Below are 17,059 nucleotides of genomic sequence, written 5' to 3'. Positions count from 1 at the left end.
GTAAGGTGAGAAGTAGGATCGTTCTTGTAGTAAATTTGTGAAGCACTCCCTAAACCATAAACTTTTCTATTCTTTTGCCCACCTACAACCTTCAAGTAGACTTTGTCGGGGTTTATCTCAACTCCTTTTTATATTCCTCAAGTTTATCCATATATTGTCCCTGCATTAAGATATGTATTAGTAATTATGGTCTGAATTGTTAAAACTTAAAAGACTAAAACAAATAACAACACTTATAATAAAATAATTATTGTAAATAAATATTAGAATTTTTTTGGCATATTCTCCTTTATAAATCAAACAATTCCCTCCAATAAGGTATCGCTTCAAAACCTGTTTCAATTCACATTGTGCCATACCACGTTAATCATTAGATTAATGCCCTCATCCTCCAACTCAATCACACAAACAAATAAATAATCTAAAAACATTAACTAGCATATATATATATATATATTTTTGTAATCTTAGCAAAATATATAAGTATACTCATACCATGACTTGATGAGTCTTTTCACCCATCAATTCAATTTCATTATTGCCCACATCAACAGAATGAGTGCTCTCATATCTGAAGAAGTTGTTAGCACTACAAAAAAAAAAACAAACATAAAAAAAGGGGACATATAAAAAAGAAGGAGGGATTGGCTTTGTTAGGTATTATGTGGTAATTAACTAATTGTATTCTTTAATGTTCTAGCTGATTTATTTTACAAAAAGCAGCCCAACTTCCCTCATTTTCTTTACTGTTCTTTCTGATTTATTTTTCTCTTGCTTTAGTTGTGAGAAATCGAGTGAAAGTAGTAGCAGTTCATTACAAAATAAAGGATAATTCATAGACCCTATAAGTAATGTATAATAACAGAGCATAATGCCAAACACCTGATTTATTCCAAAATTTTAATCCAAAAACGCTGCTGATAGGGGAGTAGTTGGGATCATTTGTCAACATTGTACATATAAAAAGGGGAGGTGGAGCAAATATAGTTCAGAGACTATATATATATATATATATATATATATATATATATATATATATATATATATATATATATATATATATATATATATGTATATATGTATATATATATATATATATAAATATATATATATATATGTATATATATATATTATATCATCTAAGAAAACAAAACACAAGCCTACAGGGGCTACAACTATATCAAGCATTCAAAAAATCACAAAAATAACTTTGATTTAGCTCTAAAAAGCACCACACCACAAGAATATCTTTGAACAAACAAGGTTAAACTCAACTCATCCGAAACAGTTGTAAAGATAAGTGTCAAAAAAATGAACATATTTTCAACAAGATTGACATAGAATTTGACACTAAAGAGTGCCTCTGTTGCATCCAGAATATTTGATTACTCATGCTTGAAAATCTGATTCCGGTGATAGGATTTTGTCATCCAGATAAAACTTGCTAGAAAAACATAAAATATTAACATACAAATTATACAACCAAGAGATTAACATAACAACAGACTAACAACAGATCAAATGAGGTGCATCAATCGAGCACAGGTGGGTTTCATTATAGGTTTTGGCTTAAAATTTTTTTTAAAAAATGACAGTTAATGGATGCACTTGTAAAAGGTCAGTGATCTAATTGTCTCAGGACATAGGAAATTGAACTCTGCTCTAATATGAAATGCTTTTCACAAAGAATTAAAGACTCAACCAGGCCATGCTTTCCATAGAGAATTAGAGACTCAAAGCTAGTATTCAAACATATAGCTTCCCTAGTTTAAGAGAAATGAATACAAGAAAATGTCTCAAATTTTCACTAGTAGGAAAAATCACCATCTTTTAGGTTATCTCCACACATTACATGATTAGTCGGTCACAAAAATCACACTCTAGCTGAGTCCTACAAACAACAATCAACTAACCTTAGCTTCCTAGGAAACTCACTCAAAAACCACTGTAATATATTCAACACTATCATCATATGTTAAAATAATTTCTAACACATGAACTATTAGTATTACCACTAGTAGGGAAAAAGCAGCATGGATAAAGCAACATAAGACATCGAATAAATCAAACAAACCGAAAAATCCTCATCCAACCGATGTTCTAATGAAATACGAATAAGACTTCAACATTTAAACCCCACAACTACAGGGGAATACCATAAAGACTTCCTATCACCAATATCAAGCAACTATTTCAAATTATATCTAAGAATTCATACCTTCAAGGTGGCATTTGCTTCTTATTCCCTGATTGCAAGGTTATGCTCCTCTGCCTCTATGATGTGTATTCCTCGATTTGATTTCTCATTCCTTCAAACTCTCGTTCCCTCTGTTAGATTCCATTTTTCAGTAGATCAGCCTCATAATATTAATATAAAGACAAAAAAAATATGGAAATGAAAATCATAGAGTTAAAACAATAAATACAGAGAGTGTTTAATTTGATCGCACAATGGTTGTAGCCGTGGTTGAATACAAACACCAGTTTCATTGGATGTCACCTAATATGCTGTAGCCAAAAGAATTATAAAGATTAAATCCAAAAAAAAATAAGTGGCAAAATAGCAAAGGAACAACAATAAAACATACGACTAAATAATTTTCTGATGGAAAAAGCTTCTTATGTTCAAAACTAACCTCTTCTTCCCAGTCTAATTCTTCACAGTCACTATCACTAGGAGTCCAATTCACTTACAATAGTCTGTTCACCACCAAACTGGCGCTGCTGCCAACACCCACACGCACCACCGCCTGCCAACACGCACCACCACCCGCGCAAACCCATAACTTTACCTAATCCAAGAAGTTAAAACAAATAATCACATAAACCTAGAGAGTGAAGACTTACAAAGTTACAAGTTCAAGAAGTTTAAGGGGCTTATGTGAATTGATTTTTTTCCTAAATTGCATCACATCTTGTCCACAATCAACATCATTTTGATGGAAGGACACTACAAGAACCCCAAAAAAAAAACAAGGGAATCAACAATTTTTATTATACCTGGATTTATTTAATAAACTTATTTCATTGCATACTTTTATTCTTTGTAAATGCAAGAATTGGGAAAGTAAATGGCATCAAGCTTAACCAGGGATCAAAGATTTGGCAAGTAGTGTACGAATATAAAGAGTGTAATTGAATCCTAAAGAAAGGATTTTTTTTATAACCAAGTATATAATCCAAATTAGAAATGGTGCGTAAATGTAAAAAGTGTCAGCTAAACTAATTAAGATGAAATTATCAAAACTGAAGATATGGCACCACTTGTCCACTTCAATGATAAACTAGAATTATGAAGCTATACTCATTTGGAGGTGATAACACCATAATAAAGAACCAAAGAGCATAAAATAGTTTTTACAAATTACATCTTCGTTGTTTCCCAGCCCAAGTATAATGCAAATTACATCTTCCTTTAGTTGTTTATGAGGAACATGCGAATGGTAATAATGAAATGGTAATTACAAATACACATTTTTCAGCAACACTAATAATGGAATGGTAATTACAAATACGCAAAAAGCCCCAAAATTTCACCAATAATTTCAATCTTCCATCACTTCAATTGAATTTCAGTAAAATTCCTATCAATTATCAAACCCAACAAGATATATAACAAAAATCAAGCAAAGCCATGTAGAAATATACGATTAATTAAAAACACAAGTTTTGACATTGAAACTCCAAAGCAATTCAATAAATGGACAAATTTAATCAACAAATTGATCTCAATATAAAAAAAATAGAAAAAAACACACTAGAGATTAGAACTGGAATAGATGAACATAAATAAATAAATGAACTTACATATAGAGGAATTTGCGCCGGCGTCGGTGTACAAGGAATCCGGCGATATGAGCGATGGTGACGGTTGCAGAGGCAGATTGATGGAGAAAGTGAGTAGATGAGAGAGGAAGATAGAGAATTGGGGGGTTTTTCAGTTGTGAGCAGTGACTCTAGGGTTAGACTCAAGAATTCGGTGCCTGAAAAATGAAGAAGCGTTGATGAGGTGCGCTAATAAGCTGTATTATCCTGTCATTCACTGTAAGTTAGCACCCACTAAAAATTGCTTAAGGGGTTAGTTTATTTGGTCAAATTTAATCATATACTTCGTATTAGTTTAACACATATCATGTATAGGTTCTTCACTTCTTTTTATTAGGATCTTGCTAACGAACGCTCCATGAGCATTGAATAAGCATTTAAAATATTACTTAAAGTGGACAAGTGGTATTAACTTGGGATTGCATGACAAAATCGCGGGTTGATCGGTGTTATTAATGTTTAATTTAAGTTAATCTTTCTACTTTTAGCTAGCTAATCCAACGCTCCCGGGATTTTTGTTAGCTTTTGCCTTCTTATTATCAACATTTTATTACCTATGTTTATTGATAATAACAGATACTCATGTACAATATTCAAGTAGTAAATAATCGATTTACCTTCGCCTTACAAGGCTACAAGCGTTTATCATCAATGCTAAATGGAATGTAGAAAAAGCTCAAATAACAACTAATTTTTGAAAAGGAAGAATATCAAACTGGTAACAAGATTTCTGACAGAATAGTTCAGTCTCATTTTTGTGACTGGTTATTAAGGTGGTCGCAAATATCAGTCGCAAATTAGCAACTACTTAGCATCTGCTTCAAAATTAGTCGCAATATATGCGACTACCGGTCTTTTTCAGTCGCAAAAATATTTTTTGTGACTGAATATTATGGTAGTTGCAAATATCAGTCGCAAATTAGCGACCGCATAGCAACTACTGCAAATATCAGTCGCAAAATTTGCAACTACCCATCTTTTTCAGTCGCAAAAATATTTTTTGCAACTGAATATAAGAGTAGTTGCAAATATTAGTCGCTAAGTTGACTTTTTCTTGTAGTGAAACGAGGTTAGTGAGGGGGGTAAATATGGGGTGGCGACCTCGGCTTTACATTGCGAAGCATGAGCATGTTTAGAAGCAATAAAGTGGGCCAGAGCGAAAGGTAGGCAAGGGATTCTTATCCTTTCAGACTCCATTATGCTTATTAACAACCTCCATGACCAATCAGGTAAGGATATTTTGATCTCTTGGATAGCCAAAGAAATTAGGGAAGTGGGTGCACTGTTTCAACGTGCACAATTCTTAAAGTCCAAAGGGATCAGATACAAAGGGCGTATGAGATCGCTAGGAAATGTCGTACTTCTCTTTCGAACTATATGTAACCTAGGTGTTTGTTTTGCTATTGTCAAAAAAAAAAAAAACATACTGAATGAATGAAGTGAAGAATGAAATACCTAATGCGAAAGTGGCAAGGGTAGCTAGCATCATTCTTTTCGAGAATGCCTTGTTCTCCATTTTTGGTAACTAACTTTGATTATATTATCAAAACTGTTTTTTTGTAATGTATGTACTCCAATACTATACAAAGAGAGAGTTCTTGTTTTGTGAGTTTCCTAGATATGCTTCTTGCTATTTATAGGAACTTTCTACTATTATTTTTTTCTTTTTATTTTTTTCTAATACGTACTCAATTGTGAAAGTAAATCAAGATTGCAATCAATTATATTTAGGAGAATTACCTTGATACCACCTTGTAAACCAACCCTTACAGTGCGTGGTTTTAAGGGTATTTTTAAGGTGGATCAACGTAGTAATATTAAAATGGTAGAAATTCGGTCAAAAATAGTATCTTATTAAATTTTACCTTTTATTAAGTAGTTTTTTACAATATTTTTTTTATTAGGTGGTTTCCGACAAAATTTTAGTTTTATTAGGTAGTTTTCCACAAAAAGTTCTAATATCTATTGAAGTATTGAACCAACAAAAGAAATGAACAACTTAATCAATTTCTGGTGTAGTACATAACTTTAAATAATAGCATTAGTAATATCGTATAAACCAAAATAAAGAGGAATTAAATTTCTAACCACTTTGATGAGAAACTTAACAAATCAGAATACATGTTTTGTAGAAAAAGCTAGCCTAGGAAATTAAAAGGGGGGTTGGTTGTAGTACATCCGTTTGTTTTCTATATGCACACTTTCCTTTTCACGAAATAAAGATTGCAATAAATTATATTTAGGAAATTTAGATTTTAACACCTCACAAAAACTCGAAAATGGTTTTTAAAACCTCCATAAAAAAATATTTTGATTTTAACACCACACAAATTTCCAAAAAATGGGTATTACCACCACTTAACGGTTTCCGTCACAAAATTCCGTTAAGTGAGGTCCACATTGACACGTGTCACTATTTTATTTGTTTTAAAAAAAAATTTAAAAATAATAAACCCTAAAACTACCCCCAGCCACCCCAGCCCCACCATCGCGCCACCATCGCCGTCACTCAACCCACCCCCTACCGCCGTCCGGGGTCCCAGAGAATCCGCCCGGCGCCGACGACCCTCCCCCACCCCCCTGTTGAAGGAGTTCTGTCTTCGATAAGTGCAATTACTAGATATATCAAGGATCACTATTATGGAGATAATAAGTTCGTTCTTTTGGGTCGTCATTATTTGTTGCTAGACTATGATCATTGATCTTTGGGCTAGTCAAATAGTCCAAAGCCCACTAGAATGGATCCTATGAGGTCACACAACAAAGGTATTGGGTTAAGCAAGTTAGAGGCCCATTTATGGGCCTCATGAACAAGTAACCAATCATAAATTGGATTGGGCTAGTATAGTTAGATTAGAGTTAGGATTTGGGCTTTGTCATGGACTCTTATTTAGAGATGAGATCTATAAATAAAGTCCATGTCTAGGGTTGTATGAGACAACACAATTAACAGTTAATTGTGCACCAAGCAACCAGTCATCCAAAACCTCTCTCTCTCTCTGTACCACACGCCTATCCCCTCCCTTCGTGGTGGTTCATGATTTGTTCGTTGCTCGTTCTACTCCATAGAAGGTCAATTGAAGTGTTCGATTGCAACTAACTAGCATTAGTGGAGGACTTAATCTGTGCCTGTGGACCAAGTAGAGGAATCACGCTTGAGGTTCTTTATCTCCCATTGTTCTTGCTCGATCGCACGTGGAATCACGCTTCAAAGGTACGATTATATGTTCTTTATGTGTTGTGCATTAGATCTTGGGATTAGGTATTGTATGAATATGATTCATGTTTTTCCGCTGCGTAGTACCTATAATTCCCTACAGTGGTATCAGTTAGCCTATTGCATTTACGCATAATGACTATAATTCTTTGATAGTCCACAATTTTAATTCAATTAAGAGGGAGATTAATTTAATTATGGTTCAATTATTATATTAAATGTGATTTAACTCTTGGAATTGATTAAATGTGATTTAATAATGCTCAAAATAGCCATGAAGAGATCCGAATTTCGCCCTAGATTACTCGAAAATTTCGACCCCCCCAACCCTAATTTCGAAAATTTCGAAATCCTAACCCTAAATTATGAATTTTGTGTATTGGTTTTGATTTAATTCGTTTACTATGTAATTAATGATTTTAATCTATTTGATTTCATGAAAAATTATGAATTTTTCATGATCAAATCATTTAATTTAAGAGTTAAATTAAATTGGGGATTAATTTAATTAAAAACCCTAATTTCAAGATTGAATGTGATTTAATTTTGAAATTAATTGGACCACATTAACATTAATTTAATTTTAAAAAATATGTTTTGTTTTATTTAAATTAAAATTTTTAAAAAGGGGGTTTTAGCAGCGGCAATCGCGGCTGGGTGGCGCAGCCACGGCGGCTGCCGCTGCAGGTGGTCTGGAGGGAGGGACGGGGCAGGCAGCAGGTCGGGTCAGGAGTGCGGCAACAACAGCACCGTGCAACAGTTGCACGACAGTACTGCTGCTGCTGTGCACCGCTGCAGAGCAGCGTACACCTCACGGTGTACGGCCACCGTGGCCGGCTTTGGCTGGCCACACCACGGTGGCTAGTGCACGGTTTTCAAAAAATATATATATATATATTAAAAATATTTCAAGATAAATATGATTTATTTTGGATGAGATAAATATTTTGAAAATATGATCTTTAATTTTGAAAGATAAATTCGGTTTTATTTGGATAAAATCTTTTATTTTAGGATAAAGTCAAGTCTTTCAAAAGTTGTTATATTTGATATTATCCATATTTAAAGTTGTTAAATTGGTAATTATCCATAATTAAAGTGGTTAATTTTGGATAAGATTTGTTAGGATATTCTGAGCATATTCCAAAAGGATAATAATTGATTTAAATAATGTGATTATCCCATAATTATTTTTGGATATAATTGATTTAAAATTTTGTGATTGGCTAGTATTAGGATAGAATTTCCTAACTTTGTTAGGATAATCTTTGAGGATAAATATGATTTATCTTTTAAGATTAAAATAAGATTTGATTCTATCTCATGACTAATTTAAAATATACGATGTTTTATTGATGGTCATGAATAATATATGATATTATCTAATTGCATTAATTAAAATATGAGATATTTAGATGTCATGTTTCCTTAATTATGATCATTCGATGTTGTAGTTTAGGAAAGCATGATGAGTGATTTATTATGTGGCACTTTATAATATATGATATTATTTACTGCTATATAATGACTAGTATGGCCCAGTAGATTGCTAAATACGATCTGCGCATCGTGATGTATTTTTGTAATCTAAGTACGGTCTACGTACCGATGAAGTATTTTTGTAATTTTATTTCATTTTATTTAAGTAGTAGATAGAATAGAGTAAAATTACAGGTTGCAGTTAATCCAAGAAACCCATGAAGTGAAGGCCCAAAGGAGCAAGGTGGATGAGATCCATGATGATTCAAGTGGGAGCATTTACTTTTATTGGTTTTCTTAGGATTAGGGGGTCATGCTATGTCTTGTTTATGCATTCAGTTTATTATGCATGTTAGATTTTATTGATGTTTTGTGATGATGCGCTAGAGTTCACTATTAATCACAACATAATGAATCTAGGTCCCAGTAATATTGAGGTAGCTTTTCCAATCAAAAACCCGATGAAACCTTTGATATTTATGATGGGTCATGCTAAAGCTGGGTGTTATATTATATCTTAGGGGAATGAGGGTAAAACAAATTTTACAATTTTGATTGGTTATACTCAACAAGGTTACCTAAAGAGTTTAGAACCTTGAAGCTAAGGGTAATAATTAAACATGTGATGATTAATTATTCAACCAAGAGTTACAAAGAGTTGTAATCAGTAAAGAGTTTACTCACCTTGAAAATGTAATGGTTGATGGTAGGGCTAAAGTCCAGTCAATTATTGCACAAATAAAGGATTTTGGAATCATTTTATTCAATAGGGATCAAATTAAAATTGAATAAATGCTTTAAAGTTACCGATATTTAATTCTCTTATGGTACTTTAAATTTTATTAAACATAATTGAATTTTGCGTTTACTTATAAGTAACATGTCGTTCTAATTTTATTATTATATATAATCTCCCCGATTGAAAATAAAGTTGAGAAATGTTCTCAAAAGGTTAAAAGATAATCCATAAAACTATATTCCAATTTTGCTAAGATGGTTCTAAAAGGGAAGTTTTAGAAATCCATGTCACATGTCTAAGGTTGGTTTTATTCAAAATGTTTGAGTAAAATGCCAACACATCTTCATTTTGAAAAGTGTTTCAAGGGATATAATGAGATGGGAGGTACAAACCCTCTAAAAGACAAGCATAGAAGTCCAATAAAATCTCTTATTTTCAATATGACTGGATATAAGAAAGTGATTGGAAATTTCCATGATCAAAAGTTGATTAAATGACGTTATTCTTCATCCATTTTATATAAGAGTTAAATAGTTGATTAAACTCTATTATGAATAATGATTGAATAGACTTAGCAAAATCATGAAAAGTGCTTAGAGTAGTTAAGAAAAGCATCATTTTGAACCTAAGAGAAGTGTTCTAAGTGGCTCAAATGGGAAAGGTTTAGGAATATATGAGGATTGCATTAAGAAGTTATAGGCCAAGAAATGCAAACAAGTTGCTACTTCTCAAACCTAGAACTACTTACATGCTAAAAGTTGTTATGAATAACAAATATTTCAAATTAAATGGACCAATTCCAATTGATTAGAAACTACCTCATATTGTTGGAAGGTAAAAGAATGGAAAATGTTCCAATTTAAGAAGTATATTAGAGAAATTGATTTAGCACATTACTACTTCTTGGACGTATGATGTCTTGTTTAGTTCTCTCTTATTGAGAATAAGGTTGAACTAAATGAAGAAGTATGGCTAAAGGAGAAATAAATCTACAAGTTTAGAAGCAAATATTGCTACTTCACAAGTAGAATCTACGAGACTGAAAGCAAAAGTTGCAACTTTACAAGTAGAACCTATATTTCACCTTACCTTGTTATTGGCTAGAATTAAATAAATGTTATTCATTCTTGCCATTATCAAAACATCATTCAATGTTAGTAATGACTAAGCGTCGAAGATTCAAAAACGTGGAATAAATGTTATTCTATGCTTCATTGAGTCATAATGTGTTTTGAGATTGCTAAATAGGTTCAAAGTTCTATATGATAAAAATAATTAAACCATTTCTATGTATATATATAAATTGTCTCTAAAATGTCAATTAATTCGAATGAAAATGAACATTGCATGCGGAAGATCCAAAGGGATGGACTTTCAATATCATTGGATTATGAATCCATTGATATATGTAAATATCATTCTAATTTGAAATTATTGACAAAGTCACCATTTAGAGAAATGATGATGCGAACTCGAGGTCGAATACATATCGATGTAAGAAAACCAAAGGTTCAAAGGCTAGAGACGGACAATGAAACTTCATTTGTGATACGATCACTACTTGTGCTTAGTTGAAGCATAAGAGTGAAAATTTTGAAAAGTTCAAAATGTTCAGCATGAAGTTCAGTATCAACTTGACAAGATAATGATTACATTACAATATGATTGTAATTGTGAAAATTTAAGTCAAGACATATACTTGGCAACACATTCAAAATATTGCGATATGATCGTGATAAAGAAAATTTAAGCCAAGACCTTGATGAACATCCAAGAGTTGTGAAATCCTTTTACGACAAACTCCGAAAGAAAACCTTGTGAAGTGTTTATGAAGGGAGCTATCAATCTATATGAGATATATATTTATAATGGATAAAATTACCTGTCTTTCAACCATTATTCAGGGGATATACTTTTAAGATAAGCTACAAAACTAAACAAAGATACATAAGTCAAATCAAATTGTAGCAAAGGTTTCATATGTGATATGGATAAGAAGAGTTCTTATAAAGTCTTTCTACAAAGTAAGGAATAAATATTGTATTAAATCGTTTAATGCACGATCAATTCCTACACAGAGCACGGGGTACTACTACACAAATCATACTTAGCACAAAATGTTTGTTGCTCAAGTAGGTGCCCTTATGGAAATTGTTCCAAAAGGTCAAGTGGGAGTAGTGTAAATCTTGACAGAGTTCGAGAAAAGCAACAAACAAACATGGTTCAAACCATGGTTGGTTCACCCTATGCTGAAAAGTGTCTCCTCAAAAAGGCAAGTGGGAGTATAAGAATCTTGAAAAGTTCGAGAGCCTTGAAAGAGTTCAAGAAAAATGATTTCGAAATTCTTGAAGAAATTTGAGAAGTAATCGAATCAAAGCAACAATATGAGCATGATTCACCTCATGTTACAAGTGACAACGCATGGTCTCATTAAGTGTAATGGGAATAATAACCATGTGTCGAAGGTAGTACATTCCAAGTGCACATCCTCAATTGTCGTTTCTCAGTGAAAACTAAACAAAGTTGTTGTATAAGTTTCAATTGTTGCATAAAAACCCACAATGATGACTAGCATATGTAAAACTTAGCCAAAGAAATATGATTTCATATTGACTAAGAGTTCTAAAATATTTATTTTGGAACATGATGATTATGCAAGTAACAAAGATGATTTGACAAGTTATAACTCCAAGTGGTTTAAAAACCCGGAAATCTGAAATAGATTCTAAATCTGTAAGCAAGTGTATGACACTTGAATAATTTGCTTAATTGGGTGAGACCCATTATAAGCAAAACAGACAAGAAATAAAAATGTTTTCTAAGTAAGCAAAGACTTGTTAAAGGATTTAACTAATTCATAGTATGACTATGACTACGATGAAACCTTTACATTAGTCACGTTGCAAAGATCTATTAAAGATATTTAAGTGATTTCTACCTTATGAGATTTGGTAGATGGATTTCAAAACACTTTCTTGAAATTGTTCATGAAAGAAGATTTGTATGTGATACAATAAGAGAATCCAATAATCCTAAGGATGCATAAAAGATTCATTAATGGATGGAAGTAAGCATCATGGAGTTGTACTGTTGCTCTTAATTTTATGAGTTAATCAAATCGTTTGATGTTCTCATAAAATGAAGAAAAGGTCTTGGTATACAAGATGTTTAGTGGGAGCTATGAAGTCTTCTTGGTCTAGTATAAACAGCAAATTATTCGTTGCTTGAAGATTCAAGTGATGGGTAGTGCATTTTGTATGAAAAACCTTGAATAGGATGATGAGTACATTTGGGATTCAAGATCTATAGAGATAGGTCTCGAAGGATGTTTGAGTTTTGTTAAGAATCTTAAATTGATAAGATTTTTATAAGGTTCAACATTATTTTGAAAGGAGTTTCAATCCCATGTAACATGACACATTACTTAATGATTCAATACTTTGAGAAAGGTTGATGAAATTAAGGTTTTGAGTGATGATCCTTATGCAATATGCAAAGGATGCATCATGCATGTCATGGACTATACTCGTCTATTTGATTCACGTGTTTTTAGAACAAGTGATGATAGATTTCAATCGAAATCCAATATAACGTTGGAATACAAATTAGAAATTCCAGAGTTCCTTGGGAAAGGGCGAAGGAAAATTCTTAATGTATGGAGATGAAAATGATTATAAGATTTAGAAATTGCAAAATTTATGTTTATGAGAATGTCTCATGAACTCTACTTACTAAACCCCTTCCACTTCCAAAGCATGAGAAACATGCTAACGGAACTGGATTGAGGCAAATGATGTAATTAGAAGTTGTATTTGTTTTTGGAGAAAAACAAGTTACATGTGTAATACATTCATTTGCAGAATTATGTTTATCAATTGAAACAAAGTTTCAATCTTATTTAATCGTGGTTTCAAGATTAAATAAAATGTCCAAAATAATTATGGATTGATGGGTTCATCAGGTTAATTTATTTAAATAACCTTGTGACTGAAACCCCACAGGTGAACTAAATTCATACATTATTTAAGTTCCTAGTTCGGAATCATTAAAGTGGACATAAATGATTTCATAAATTGGACTAGCATGTAAGATTGATTGGATAGCGCAGTTTCATGGGCTATAGGAGCGTAGTGAAGCTCGGTCTATCACATGGGTATGCATGAATGATGCATGATCGAACTATAGACCTACTTTGAAGTTCAAGTATAGAACTTCCGGATATATTAGTGGATTCCTTTGACATGAGTGGAACATTGATTTCATTCAATGATTGATGTAACTATATATGTACATTCAAACGTCTTCCCGTAACTGGAGATTATAAAGGGTGTTTCCTGGTTACCTCGTGATTTGAGTGGGAGCCTTGGTTGCCACAAGATTGGATTGAGTCTACCTATTAAATAGGAATGTGTCTTGGCCCCTTGAAGAGGGAGAATTCAGAAAATGCATGGCCGTGCTCAAATGGATTACATAGTAATCATTTGTTTTGTAATTCTAACTCAGTTTTCAAGAAAAGATTTGTAGATTAATATGATCACGACATGAGATGCAATCATATTATCAAATCGACACACATTGACTTAAGGAATTTGAATATTGTGCACTTGTCTCAGACAAGTGGGAGATTGAAGGAGTTCTGTCTTCGATAAGTGCAATTATTAGATATATCAAGGATTACTATTATGGAGATAATAAGTTCGTTCTTTTGGGTCGTCATTATCTGTTGCTAGACTATGATCATTGATCTTTGGGCTAGTCAAATAGTCCAAAGCCCACTAGAATGGATCCTATGAGGTCACACAACAAAGGTATTGGGTTAATCAAGTTAGAGGCCCATTTGTGGGCCTCATGAGCAAGTAACCAATCATGAATTGGATTGGGCTAGTATAGTTAGATTAGAGTTAGGATTTGGGCTTTGTCATGGACTATTATTTAGAGATGAGATCTATAAATAAAGTCCATGTCTAGGGTTGTATGAGACAAAACAATTAACAGTTAATTGTGCACCAAGCAACCAGTCATCCAAAACCTCTCTCTCTCTCTCTGTACCACACGCCTATCCCCTCCCTTCGTGGTGGTTCGTGATTTGTTCGTTGCTCGTTCTACTCCATAGAAGGTCAATTGAAGTGTTCGATTGCAACTAACTAGCATTAGTGGAGGACTTAATCTGTGCCTGTGGACCAAGTAGAGGAATCACGCTTGAGGTTCTTTATCTCCCATTGTTCTTGCTCGATCGCACGTGGAATCACGATTCAAAGGTACGATTATATGTTCTTTATGTGTTATGCATTATATCTTGGGATTAGGTACTGTATGAATATGATTCATGTTTTTCCGCTGCGTAGTACCTATAATTCCCTACACCCGTTCCCCCACCTACGCACCCTACCCCTTCCCTTTCCCGACCCTACCCCAAAACCACCCCCCTAAACGCCCCCCTCCCCCGAAAACACCCCTCCTCCCTTTCCCCTCCCTCGGAAACACACTTCTCCCCTTTCCCCTTCCCTTAATCGACCCCTATCCCTAAACTACCACCCCGAAACCACACTAAATGGGTTTTAGGGTTTCGTTTGGGGTGGTGGTTTAAAGTTGAAAATCGGTTACGGGAGGGGTAAAGGAGAGGGAGAGCGTTTTTGGGGAGAAGGAAGGTGAGGAGGGGCGGTTTCCGGGGGAGGGGGGTGTTTAAGAGGGTGGTTTCGGGTGGGGGTCAGGAAACAAAAGTGAGGAAAGAGAAGGGTGGGATGCGTAGGTGGCGGAAAGGGGGGTGGGGTGGGGTTGCCGGCGTCGGGTGGTTCTCTGGGATGGCGGACGCCGACAGGGGGCGGGTTGGGGGAAGGCCGGTGGTGGCGCGGTGGTGGGGCTGGGGTGGCTGGGTAATTTTAGGTTTTTTTTAAAATTTTCTTTTTTTTAAATTTTTTTGTTTTTCCCAATCATAAAGCGCCACGTGTCTTTATGTCCCCACTTAACGGATTCCTAAACAGAATCGGTTAAGTGGTGGTAATACCTAATTTTTGGAAATTTGTGTGGTGTAAATTTCAATTATTTTATAGGGGTATTAAAATCTAAAATTTCCTTAAATTTAGGAGAAAGAAAATTGTTAATTGTGAAAGTAAATTTTGAAATAGTATTAGTAAATGTACAAGTTGTGAGTGCCATTTTTAAAAATGGTATATGTTAGAATGAGTAAATAAAAAAAACATATCTAAAAAAGGAAAATGAGTAAATTTTAAAAAAAAAAAAAAAAAAAAAAAAAGTAGGGAGTATATCTAAAAAAAGGAAAATGAGTAAAGTTTTAAAAACAAAAGGTACAGATAGATCGTCATCAGAACCTATTCAACTAGTTACCCATAATTGGGAATGAAGAAAGTAAACAACCTTCAAAGTTCAGATTTAATTCCTAAATAATCTAAAGATGCAATTATTATAAGAAAATAATACAGCAAAATAGATATTTTATTAATAATTTAGCTGATTATCACTTGGAGTAAATTGCTACAATACTGTGTTGTATGTACTATGTTTACGTTTTTATTTATTCCCTCCATTTCGTTTTAGATGCATTGTTTTTAAAACTATGAATACCTAACTAGGTAGTTTTTGGAGATAAAAAGATAGAAAGAAAGAAAGAAAAATGAAAGCCCATGTTATACGAGAGAGATAGAAATTTTTTATTTACAAATTAAAAATTAATGCATATAATTTGAAAATGATGCATCATATAACCGAAACAAGGGAAGTATGATAATTACACCCTTAGAAATTACAATCTCTAGTGCATAAGCTAAGCGAGAGAGTAAATTTTGTATGCATTTTTGAACACCTAAATTGCCCTTAAAGTTAAATATTGTTAATTTTAGGGTCTTTTCTCATACGATTATTTTCAGTTCAACTCAATTCAGTTCAGTTCACTCCAGTTCAATTTCTTTCAGTTTAGTTCAATTCAGATCTAATAAGTTCAGTTCAGTTCAATTCAGTCCAGCTTCTAATTTCCTTCCCTTATAAAATATTCAATTCAGTTCAATTCAGCTCTAATAAGTTCAGTTCAGTTCAATTTAGTTCAGTTTAATTCAGCTCATTTCAGTAAATGAGAACAGACCCTAAGTCTTATTCTTATTTTAGATTTCAATCAAGTTACAATAGGAAAATAAGGGGGAAAATATTTAATCAATCAGTTTTAACAAAAAATTAAATAAAAATCAAGTGATAAAAAATTAATATTTTGAAAAGGAAAATATATCATTTTTTGAAAAAAAAATTATCAAGATAAATGGATAACATAAAATAATAATAATAAAAAAATGTTACATAGTAATCACACAGCTCTAGCAAAATTGAATCACCTTAAATAAATATGTAAATAAAAAAATAATTATTACACTTTAATAATCCTAACTATGGGCGATTTACTTTAATAATCCCTACTAAGGTTTATTTTTTTAATAATTCTAACTATATTATGCTATTTGTTTGCCTTTAATGGTCTTAGTGACCAGTAACCTGCTAAAAGATTTCATTTTTTTGGTGTTAATAACCATGTGTCAACTCATGATTGGTGTAAAATTAAAAAAATAAAAATAAAGACAAATAAATAAAAACAAAAAAAATAAAAAATAAATTCCCCGGCCACTTTCCCCGCCCCCCCTAAATTCAGCTCGCCGAAAATTGGTCATCCAACCACCTTAACCACCAAAATCGGTCAGTCGATCCTATACCGCCAAATCTAACCCTCCTCCGAACCCTTCCTTTTCCCCTAACCCCCGGCCTGCTACATCTAATTTCTTTCTCGAAAACCAAACCAC

At 33.1% G+C, this 17,059-nt stretch overlaps 1 long non-coding RNA gene across 1 annotated transcript; it reads right to left on the bottom strand.

The window, feature by feature from the left end:
- On the bottom strand, positions 1 to 4,030 carry LOC145560025 (uncharacterized). The gene is made up of 5 exons (XR_014093072.1): positions 3,808 to 4,030; positions 2,637 to 2,950; positions 2,451 to 2,508; positions 2,219 to 2,328; positions 1 to 160 (listed from the first exon to the last, which is right to left on the bottom strand). It is a non-coding gene; the product is annotated as an uncharacterized LOC145560025 (long non-coding RNA).
- Between the last annotated feature and the right edge of the window lie 13,029 nt (positions 4,031 to 17,059).

Source organism: Chenopodium album, chromosome 9, assembly GCF_948465745.1.
Source record: "Chenopodium album chromosome 9, dcCheAlbu1.1, whole genome shotgun sequence".
NCBI classification, from domain to species: domain Eukaryota; kingdom Viridiplantae; phylum Streptophyta; class Magnoliopsida; order Caryophyllales; family Amaranthaceae; genus Chenopodium; species Chenopodium album.
Note: the sequence above shows the minus strand (reverse complement) of the source record. Positions and strands in the feature narration are given on the sequence as shown.